General features: G+C 41.7%; 3 long non-coding RNA genes across 3 annotated transcripts; 2 read left to right on the top strand and 1 right to left on the bottom strand.

The window, feature by feature from the left end:
• The first annotated feature begins 816 nt into the window (after positions 1–816).
• LOC129152490 (uncharacterized) lies at positions 817–2,480 on the top strand. Its single transcript, XR_011516900.1, has 5 exons — positions 817–940; positions 1,182–1,286; positions 1,452–1,499; positions 1,738–1,802; positions 2,344–2,480. It is a non-coding gene; the product is annotated as an uncharacterized lncRNA (long non-coding RNA).
• A 444-nt stretch (positions 2,481–2,924) lies between these two features.
• On the top strand, positions 2,925–3,415 carry LOC139063529 (uncharacterized). The gene is made up of 3 exons (XR_011516902.1): positions 2,925–3,138; positions 3,207–3,268; positions 3,339–3,415. It is a non-coding gene; the product is annotated as an uncharacterized lncRNA (long non-coding RNA).
• A 409-nt stretch (positions 3,416–3,824) lies between these two features.
• LOC129152483 (uncharacterized) lies at positions 3,825–5,180 on the bottom strand. The gene is made up of 4 exons (XR_011516901.1): positions 5,060–5,180; positions 4,713–4,818; positions 4,118–4,226; positions 3,825–4,041 (listed from the first exon to the last, which is right to left on the bottom strand). It is a non-coding gene; the product is annotated as an uncharacterized lncRNA (long non-coding RNA).
• Positions 5,181–11,018: the final 5,838 nt, after the last annotated feature.

The following is an 11,018-nucleotide window of genomic DNA, read 5'->3' as shown; positions in this document are numbered from 1 at the left end:
TTTATCTGTGGTGAGTACAACGTTTGGTAAAAGTCTCTGAAGGTGTTGTTTATTCTTTCAGGGTCATTAACTATATTCCCGGTTGAGTCTTTAACAGCAGATATGGTAGTTTTCTCTTTATTTATTTTTAATTGGCTAGCTAAGAATTTATCTGATTTATTACCATGTTCGAAGTTTTCTATTCATAGTCTTTGTGCTAAAAATTGTGTCTTTTTGTCAATAATTCCATGAAGTTCTAATTTAGCTTTACGTAATTTGCTCATTGACTCTTCTTCTGTGGATGCCTCTAAAGACTTGATGATTTCCTCTAACTCCTGAATACGTTTGTTATGGGATTAGATTTGTGCCAATAGGATCAAGAAAAACACTTTGGAGAGCAAACAAATTTTAAGACACTGAGAGAAAAAACCTTGGTTTCAAAAGAAAAACTTACGATCTGAATCAGATTCTTAAAATGATCAAGAAAATCACTGTGACGGTCAAACAAAAATTAAGAAATTGACAGAACAAAAATATTGACTAAAGGAAAAAAACATGTTTCAAAAGTAAAACTTACTATCTGAATAAACTTCTTAAAATGAGTAACAAAGTATGTTTCCTTTTTCTGTTTGCCTCTATGTGTTTTTGTTATCAATTTCCTTAGTTTTGTTCTCTCTGCTCAGAGCTTTGCTCTCACTTCCAGATTTGCACTTACACTGTCTGGCTTTCTCCTTTGCAATCCCTGAGTTTTTGGTTGCAATTCTGACACAACCCTTTCGGGTGGGCGGGACTTCTGAGAAGTCCTCTACCATAGGACAGTGGTTTCTCTTGAGTGATAGTTCAGTGACCTGGAAGTGATGTAGCCTCCAAGACATTTTTTTTCCCCACCTGGTCAACACCATGAATTTTGAGCCCCAAACAGGTTATTTCTGCTGTCTGTGGTGTCTACTGAGGATCTAAAGTGAGTATTGATAATATATTTTATCTTTTCTTAGTTCATCTGTAAGTTAAGCCACTTTTTAAGTTGGTTTTAACCAGATGCTAGCTCACTAGCTAGCTGCTAAGCAAGCCATTGTGCTAGCCTCAGGACAATGGACTATTGTTCCAGAGAGACGTATTAAAAACTCATCTTAACATATTCATTACTGGTTTCATGGAATTAATTATTGCAGTTTATGTTAATAAGTTTGCTAATTTTTCAGGAACCTGTGGAACATCAGAGACTTTGCAGCTACTGGAGCTAACCTGTGTACTGCTATTGCTACAGAGGAAGCAGCAGAAAGCTGAGCTAACAGGCTGTTTTGCAGGTAAATACTCTTTTAGTGGAACTGCAGGATTTTTATGGTATAACTCAGACAGAATCTACATGAGCTATTGTGGGAAGACATTTACATACAGATACATGTATTTTTTTATTCCATGTTACTTGGACGGGCTAAACAAGTTCATAGTTCTGCCTGCTCCTTTTTCAGTGAAACGAATGGATTTTATGATGTAACTCTGACTGAATAATTATCTAAGTGAGTATGTTTGATAATACATTTCTTTCCAGTATACAGATCTGACATTTGTTTGTCAGAACAAGACAAATCAGATTCAATGTGCTTTCTGTCACGTGCTCTGTATTCTCCATGAAAAGAATGTTATCCAGGACAGATAATCAATAATGAGTTAAATACATGCTTTTAATTAATTTTTACATAAAATCTATATTTTTGTCTAAAAGCTATTTTTTATTTATTTATTCTTTCTTTTCAGATTGAAAACTGCTGCATTGCATTACAATGGAAGTGCTACACAGCCACATGCATCAACTGCAGCTGGTGAGCTAAGACACACCATAGTGTACACAAAGTACACTGCAGACAAGGGATGTAAGAAAATATCAATATGACAATATATCGCGATGTATTTTCCCAGTAATATTGTATCGATATTCTCGAACTCTGTCTCTAAAATATCGATATGGCAATATATCGTGATATTTTTTCCTGAGATATTACATCCATTTTCAAAAGCAGTGTATCTAATTTTTGGAAGAATTTACATGCAAACATTTGTATATTTTCTTTGTTTTTGGTGCATTTTAAATGTGGCCCGCTAGTTGGCAGCAGTGTGCATTGGGTTTTGTTTCCACCATTGAAATTTAAATCTCGCTATTATGGTTCAGAAACTCATGTTATATATGTTAAGTATCAGTTTGGACTGTTTATTGAATATTCCAACAATAAATTCTGTCAAAAATACACATCCCTACTGCAGACCAATCCCACCTCATGTAGTTCATATGCTGTATAATAAACCCACAGTGATGGTTATGGATAAATATCTGTACTAATGGTAATCTTTTTCCATTGTTTCCAGTTGACAAGCATATGGACCTATTGTTCGAGTCCGTGGTGGTGGATGCTCTATCATATCAGGAGTCGGTGGTGGTGGATGCTCTACCATATCAGGAGTCTGACTAAGTACCTGTGCCTGAACCTCTCTGTGTCTAGTTCAAAAGCCCTGAAAGACCTGCTGTAAGCAGGCACAGGATAATATTTTAAAAGAACCTGTAAGGTGAGCAACACAACACAATATAAATCTTTATTATTATTGTACGCTGTACAGTTAGAATAAACTTGCATGCTCAGAAGCCACGTATGATTACATCGCCTACAGGTTGCCTGATGCTGAACTTCGGGCAGCTGCGTGCTCAGTGGAACAACCGCCTGTGGGAGGAGTCATTGTGTTGCTGTTAGGAGTTTGGGTCGGAGTCCTGGGTTTGTGTTCCCTTTAATCTCTTCATTAGCCTTGCTAGTCACCATTGCAGAGCACCATGGAGAGGCTTACCTGAAAACTCTTCTCATGGGGCAGGCACATCCTCACACACCTGTAACCCCATCCTTGAATAAAAGCTGGTAGCTGGTCACTCATCAGAGTGTTTTAACCCATATCTAGCCCATGACTCTGCCGTTTTTCAAACTTACGTTCTCATGTTCTATGCAGATCTATGGGAATTCTTTCCTTGAAGCTCCTGATCACACAACCATACTGGCAGTCGGCTTACCCACTACCTTCTGCTCACCCGCTTGCTACTCATGCTGTCATTCTCCCAGACTTCTGGTTGTTTCGCCACCATTCTGCTGTCTCCCGTCTGCGCTACAATTTTAGACCGTAAGTACCTAAACTTTTCCTTTTGTAAGTCATTCTTTAGTCATTACTAGCACTCAATTTTACCTCAGGGCCTTCTGATCTTTAAACACTAAAACCTGTGGCTCCATCTCTGTGGCGTTTCTCAGACTCTGTAAGCTACCTGCACAGTCTAAGAAAACCCTGACCTGTTGCCTCTTACTAACCTCTGCTCTTCCTCGCAGAAGCTTCTGGTTCCTGATCTCCAGCAGTTACCTCTTCAGTCATCCGTCAAACATTTTAATAAACTGTTTTTAGCTCATTTGTCTCCTGAGTTTCTCTGCATGAAGGTCAGGTTGTTGCAAAAATCATGACATCAGCAATTACTTTGCACCACTCTGTTAAACAGCTGATATTAATTTCAAGTGTATCTTTAAAAATACATTGAATGTCAAAGTGAATGAAAGGCATCCATTCAGCTTTCGGTGTCTAATGCAGGATTTTATGGACAGGCACCAAAACAGGAAATTTATAAATTGAGATTTATTTACTAAATCAGGTAAACCGTAATAAAACGCTAATGTTTAAAGTCCGGAGGAGGGAGGAAGGCTTTATAGCAGGGGTATTCAATTCTAGTCCTGGATGGCTGGTATCCAGCACGTTTTAGTTGTTTCCCTGCTCCAACACACTTGAATCAGTGGTTGAATTACCTGTGCAGCAGCTCTGCAGAAGCCTGTTAATTATCTGCTGACTGAAATCAGGTGTATTGAAACAGAGTTAAAACTAAAACGTGCTGGATACCGGCCCTCCAGGCCCAGAAGTAAATACTCCTGCTTTATAGGCACAGAGAACTCCCATCAGGATCCTGGAGATGGCACAAAGAGATGACGACATGAGTGTGCCCTCCCAGATCACACCAACACCACCTGACCACATGGAGAAATGTGTCTGTAAGAAAGAAAAACTGGTGATGTAAGAGATTAAACAAAAACTACGAGCAAAATCAATTTTACAGTTGTTTAACCTGCTGAGCATCGTCTCCCCAAAGAGCTGCACAAAGGTGCAACTGGCTCAGAACCAGGGTGCTCCGTTATGCAGGTGGTCACCTCCTCCTGCTGACACCCGAGGATTACCTACAACAAAGGGAAAACTGATATCAATAAGGAAATAATTAAATCAGAGCTAAAAGTTTAATTTTAGTGTGACGTTTGAGATTGTGGGAAATAAATGTGGACATTATGATTTTCTATTGTGGGATCAGTACCTTGGGCGTTTCTCTGTAGCAACATTTTGTCTGGCTGACAATGAAGTAAAAAAGTCACCAGTTGAGGCAGAGTTAGACTACATTACTCCAGCTAAGCTAAATGTAGCTAAAATAGACACTAGTCACCAGACTATGGTTACTATAGATTTACTAGAGAGTTACATCATATAATCCATTCGTTTCACTGAAAAAGGAGCAGGCAGAACTATGAACTTGTTTAGCCCGTCCAAGTAACATGGAATAAAAAATACATGTATCTGTATGTAAATGTAGTTTAAAAGTCTTCCCACAATAGCTCATGTAAATTCTGAGTTATACCATAAAAGTCCTGCAGTTCCACTAAAAGAGTATTTACCTGCAAAACAGCCGGTTGCTCAGCTTTCTGCTGCTTCCTCTGTAGCAAGTTAGCAGTACACAGGTTAGCTCTAATAGCTGCAAAGTCTCTGATGTTCCACAGGTTCCTGAAAAATTAGCAAACTTATTAACATAAACCGCAATAATTTATTCCATGAAACCAGTAATGAATATGTTAAGATGAGTTTTTAATACGTCTCTCTGGAACAATAGTCCATTGTCCTGAGGCTAGCACAATGGCTTACTTAGCAGCTAGCTAGTGAGCTAGCGTCTGGTTAAAACCAACTTAAAAAGTGGCTTAACTTACAGATGAACTAAGAAAAGATAAAATATATTATCAATACTCACTTTAGATCCTCAGTAGACACCACAGGCAGCAGAAATAACCTGTTTGGGGCTCAAAATTCATGTTGTTGACCAGGTGGAAAAAAATGTCTTGGAGGCTACATCACTTCCAGGTCACTGAACTATCACTCAAGAGAAACCGCTGTCCTATGGGAGAGGACTTCTCAGAAGTCCCGCCCACCCGAAAGGGTTGTGTCAGAATTGCAACCAAAAACTCAGGGATTGCAAAGGAGAAAGCCAGACAGTGTAAGTGCAAATCTGGTAGTGAGAGCAAAGCTCTGAGCAGCGAGAACAAAACTAAGGAAATTGATAACAAAAACACATAGAGGCAAACAGAAAAAGGAAACATACTTTGTTACTCATTTTAAGAAGTTGATTCAGATAGTAAGTTTTACTTTTGAAACATGTTTTTTTCCTTTAGTCAATATTTTTGTTCTGTCAATTTCTTAATTTTTGTTTGACCGTCAAAGTGTTTTTCTTGATCATTTTAAGAATCTGATTCAGATCGTAAGTTTTTCTTTTGAAACCAAGGTTTTTTCTCTCAATGTCTTAAAATTTGTTTGCTCTCCAAAGTGTTTTTCTTGATCCTATTGGCACAAATCTAATCCCATAGTTTGTTTTCTGTTTTTTTCCTATGTGATGAGAAAGAGATTATTTTACCTCTCATCACTGCCTTTCCTGCTTCCCAAAGAATAGGTGCTGATGTTCCAGGCAGGTCATTATGTTCTAAATATAAAGCCCACTCCTTTTAAAAAAAAATCAATAAAACCTTCGTCTTTAAGCAGTGATGTATTAAACCTCCAGTTTTTGCTTGGTGGGATTGTCTTTTTATTTACCAGAGTTAAAGAAACTGGAGCATGGTCGCTGACAACTATGGGGTGTATCTCAGTGTCTGAAATTTCAGCCAACAATGAGCTGCTGACTAGAAAATAATCCAAACGTGAGTGAGAGTGATGGACGTGTGAAAAAAAAGTATACTCTCTACGGTTAGGATGAAGAGATCGCCATGCATCACAAAGCCCATAATCACTCATGTACTGTTTAACTATGTTAGTGGATTGCCAATTGCGCTGAGTCCCAGCTGTACTGAGCCTGTCAGTTAAGGAATTCATCCAAAAATTAAAATCACCTCCTAGTATAAGTGGACAGTCCAAGTGTTCGGAGAGTACAGAGAAAAAATTATGAAAGAATGGAGGGTCATCAATATTTGGACAGTATATGCTGACGATACATAAGCGTTGGTTATGTACAGATATTTTTAACATTATAAATCTACCCTCTGGATCAGAAACTGTGTCCAATACTGTGAAATTGATGTTTTTGTGTATTAAAATAGCTACACCTCTTTGCCTAGAGTTATAGCAGGCAGAGAACATGCTGGGAAACTCAGGTGTTTTAAGTTCATCTGCGAATGTGGCAGATCTATGAGTCTCTTGTAACAATATTACGTCTGCTTGCACTCTCTTTAACTGATCAAAAATTTTGAATCTCTTCTCTATGGAGCCAGCCCCATGTACGTTCCATGAGACAAACCTTAGTGCACCCATAGATGTGTGTGTGAGTAGCTAAAATATGACGCCTTCATGTGAATAAGATGGAATAAGTATATAAATGTATAAATAGTATGTTAATAAATAACAGAAAAGTAAATAATAATAATAATAATAATAATAAAGATCCAACAGTGTTTGTGGTTGTATTATTTGACGCATAAATTATGATATTGTGCTGTGAATTTAATATATATATATATGTGTGTGTGTGTGTGTGTGTGTGTGTGTGTGTGTGTGTGTGTGTGCGTGTGTGTGTGTGTGTGTGTGTGCGCGCGTGCGTGTGTGTGTGTATGTATGCGTGTGTGTGTGTGTGTGTGTGTGTGTGTGTGTGTGTGTGTGTGTGTGTGTGTATGTGTGTGTGTCGAGTCTGACGCAGTGTTGGAAAGTTGTGTGGTTGTGCCATACAGGTGTAAAGGTACAGAAGCAGGTAAAAAGGAAGGGAAAATACAGATATAGGTTAAAAAAAGAAGAAAGAACTAAAAAGAAGAGGTGATGGGGTGTAAGGTGGTGATGGACAGGTGATCTTATCATCTACAAAACGGATTTAGCAGCTGTTTAATCCTGACGTGATCAAACCCAGTGAATCCTGATAAGAATAATAAATGTCTGACCTGATGTTGGGCTAATACAGCCAGTCAGTCACTCCTCGCTCCTTGTAAAGTTTATTGTCCACATAAAGCTTATCCACCGCGATGACAGCTCTCTTCCCATCCTGGATAAACTTTTTACGCAGCGGAAAGAGGACCCGGCACCGATCCAGAATCTCCTTCGGGAACTGATCATTCACGCTGAAATCTTTTCCTTTGAGCTCTCTTCCATGACTTTTAACAAGATCTTTCTGCTTAAAATGTTCAAATTTAGCCACGATGGGACGAGGTCTTCTGCTGTCCACTCGTCTAGCTCCAAGGCGATGTACCCGGTGAAATGTGATGTTTTTTATCGTTTCTTCTGGAATCTTCATTTCTGTCTGGAGAAAGTTATTTATTGTTTGCTCGCAGTTCTCCGCCCCTCCCGCCTGCTCCGGCAGACCTGCGAACACCAAATTATCCCTCATGCTGTGGGCCTGAAGGTCCAAAACCGTCTCCTTTAGAGTTTTGTTGTCCTGGGTTATCCGCGTAATTCCCTCTTCCAGGGAAGAAACGGACTCCCGCAGAGACACGTTCTCAGCAGCGAGCCGCTCAACCTGCTCCTGGCTGAACTCCAGAGATGTTCGGAGGTTCTGAAACTCCTGGTGAAGAACCTCGAGCAGATGAAGTCGCCCCTCAAATCCCAGAAGCCGTTTATCTATAGAATCTAATAATTCTAATATGTCCTTCCGGGGAGATGAGGCCTCAGAAGAATCCTGAGGACGGCTCCTCTTGGTCCCAGCAGGTGCTCCAGCCTCAGCTGCTGATTTCTTCAGACCCATGACGAATAACTCAAAAACTTCGTCAATATAATTTAACAAACTTTCTGAATTTTCTTCACTTACCTCCAGATTGAGTGAGTTATACTTACCAGATTATTTTTTGCATTGTCAGTAAATAAATTAGGCGAAAATGTGTCTTAATTGTTTGTGGATGTTTGTTAACGAGCTGCCATCAGCTTCAAACGCTGCCGTGTATCCGGTGATCGGCCGTCAGCGCATGCTCACCTCCGTCCTGAAACACCTTCCTTCTGCATCGATCTTTCTCTTCCAGGACCCAGCTGATGTGTTTTAAAGGTTTGGTTGACTGAAAAAACATGGAATGTTTGTTTTGTTTTTAAACAAGACCGGTCACTCTGAATAAAACATACTCCAAATCCATCCTCTATGGCCTCTGAAAGAAAATACATGACAAATGATGGGGTTTGAAAAAGTCTGTCCCTTCTACGTCACAGAAAACATTAGTATTCATGGCTTCACCCACCCTGGCTTATGACCAGAGGTGCTGCGTGCCGATGGGAATGGCAGACAAACTTTGAACTAAGTCAGCACCACAACAGTAGTGACAGTGAAAGCCATCCTTTCACATTACTTGACCATCTCCCATTCCCTGATGGGGCCCTCTTGCCAGAGACCAGCTTCACACTTCCTCGTCTGAGCACAAGAATCTAGTCTGTGATGCTACAACTAATCAAACCACCCCACCCCCAGCTCCAATGAAGAAATGGCAGAACACTTCCTTGTCTAGTCCGGACAGTTGATCTTTTTGCCAAAGGCCCCATGAAAAACTTGCAATGCCACTGCTTGTGACCATTGAAAGCTGTATTGATTTTGCGGCCAGATAAGAGCAGAGTGTGTCTTGGCTAATAGAAGCTAACTATTAGCAACTCAACCAAATGTCAGGTTCCAGGGCTGTGGCCAATCAGAAAGTATTGGAGTCCTCTGACCTCACCCATGTTCTGAAAATCTACCATGATCTCAACCAGGTATTTTGCAAACACAAAGCATCCTCCTTGCCCCCTCATAGGCCATATGATTGAGCCATCAATCTTTTGCCCGGAGCTCCTCTGCATTCCAGACGTCTATATAACATCTCCCGACCTGAGAGGGAGGTCGTGGAGACCTATATCAAGGAATCGCTGTCTACTGGTCTCATCCGTCCTTCCTCATCCCCCCTGGGTGCGGGGTTTTTCTTCGTATCAAAAAAGGATGGTTCCCTGAGGCCCTGCATTGATTATCAGGGGCTAAATCAAATATCGGTGAGAACCAACTATCCTCTTCCCCTCATTTTGTCTACGTTTGATTTGATGCAAGGGGCTACCATATTCACCAACCTGGATCTCCGGGACCCTTATCACCTCATCCGTATTCGTCAAGGCGACAAATGGAAAACGGCTTTGCAAACTCCCCTGGGTCATTATGAATACTTGGTCATGCTCTTTGGACTCACCAATGCCCCTGCTGTATTCCAAGCCCTGATAAATGATGTCCTCTGTGAGTTCATTAACCGGTTTGTTTTTGTCTATCTAGATGATATCCTGATCTACCCTGACACACTGACTGAACACCATCAACATGTCCGCCAGGTTCTCCAACGTCTCCTCGAACACCGCCTTTATGTTAAGGCTGAAAAAAGTGAATTTGACGAATTTCACAAGTCATCCATAACCTTTCTAGGATACATATTTGAGGGCGGACAAGTGCACATGGACCCCGACAAGATCAAGGCTGTCCTGGACTGGCCCACCCCAGAGAACAGAAAACAACTCCAAAGCTTTCTGGGATTTCCTAACTTTTACCGTCGATTCATCAAGAACTACAGCCAAACTGCATCCCTGCTAACTGCCCTTATATCTACCAAGAGTAAGTTTACATGGACCCATGAGATCAACCACACCTTCACAGCTCTAAAGATCCTGTTTGCCACTGCCCCCATCTTGGTTCAACCCGACCCTCACAAACAGTTCATCGTAGCGGTCGATGTTTCTGATTCGGGAGCAGAGGTGTCAAATAATGAAGTACAAATACTTTGTTACCTTACTTAAGTAGAAATTTTGGTTATTTATACTTTACTGGAGTAATTATTTTTTAGCCTACTTTATAATTCTACTCTCTTACATTTTCACACAATTATCGGTACTTTCTTCTCCTTACTTTAAAAAAATAACCTCGTTACTCCCACTTCTTTTCAGCTTGTCATCAGTGAAAAACAAAGGTTTGATCGTGGTTGGATGAGACCTACCATTCCAACATGCTATTGGTCAGCGCAACTGCACATGACACAAATCGAGACACCCGGTCGAACTAGCTACAAGCTAACCTGAAGCTAACCCAAAGCTAATGCGGAGGTGGGAGCTAAGCTAACGGCGGTAGCAACCTAGCTACAACCGGAGATAACTGTGCACAACACCAGAGCTTCTGAGTCAGAGATACGCCGGGCTGACCGCTGGGTAAAACCGGGTGAAACACAGAGGTCTCCCGAGAGCTCCACCAGCGGGCAGCCGTACAGCAGACAAGCGCCGCTGTGATCTGAGATGTGCAGAGCTGCTACTGGGGAGAACTGGGTGGAAAAGTTTCCATTGGAGTGCTCCACAAGCTGGCAGCCCGCGCAGCAGACAGATGCCGCAATCAGACACAAATGCGCCGAGCTGCGGGGAGAACCAGCCAGCAGCCCGCACAGTAGACAGAAGCCCGCAATCAGACAGAGATGTGCCGAGCTGTGGGGAGAACCAGCCTGCAGCCCGTGCAGCAGACAGAAGCCGCGATCAGACAGAGATGCGCCGAGCTGCGGGGAGAACCAGCCGGCAGCCTGCGCAGCAGACAGAAGCCACAATCAGACAGAGATGCGCAGAGCCGCGGGGAGAACCAGCCTGCAGCCCGTGCAGCAGACAGAAGCCGCGATCAGACAGAGATGCGCCGAGCTGCGGGGAGAACCAGCCGGCAGCCTGCGCAGCAGACAGAAGCCACAATCAGACAGAGATGCGCAGAGCCGCGGGGAGAACCA

The sequence above is a fragment of the Nothobranchius furzeri genome, chromosome 16 (genome assembly GCF_043380555.1).
Source record: "Nothobranchius furzeri strain GRZ-AD chromosome 16, NfurGRZ-RIMD1, whole genome shotgun sequence".
In the NCBI taxonomy this organism is placed as follows: domain Eukaryota; kingdom Metazoa; phylum Chordata; class Actinopteri; order Cyprinodontiformes; family Nothobranchiidae; genus Nothobranchius; species Nothobranchius furzeri.
This window is presented reverse-complemented; position numbering and strand designations above follow the sequence as displayed.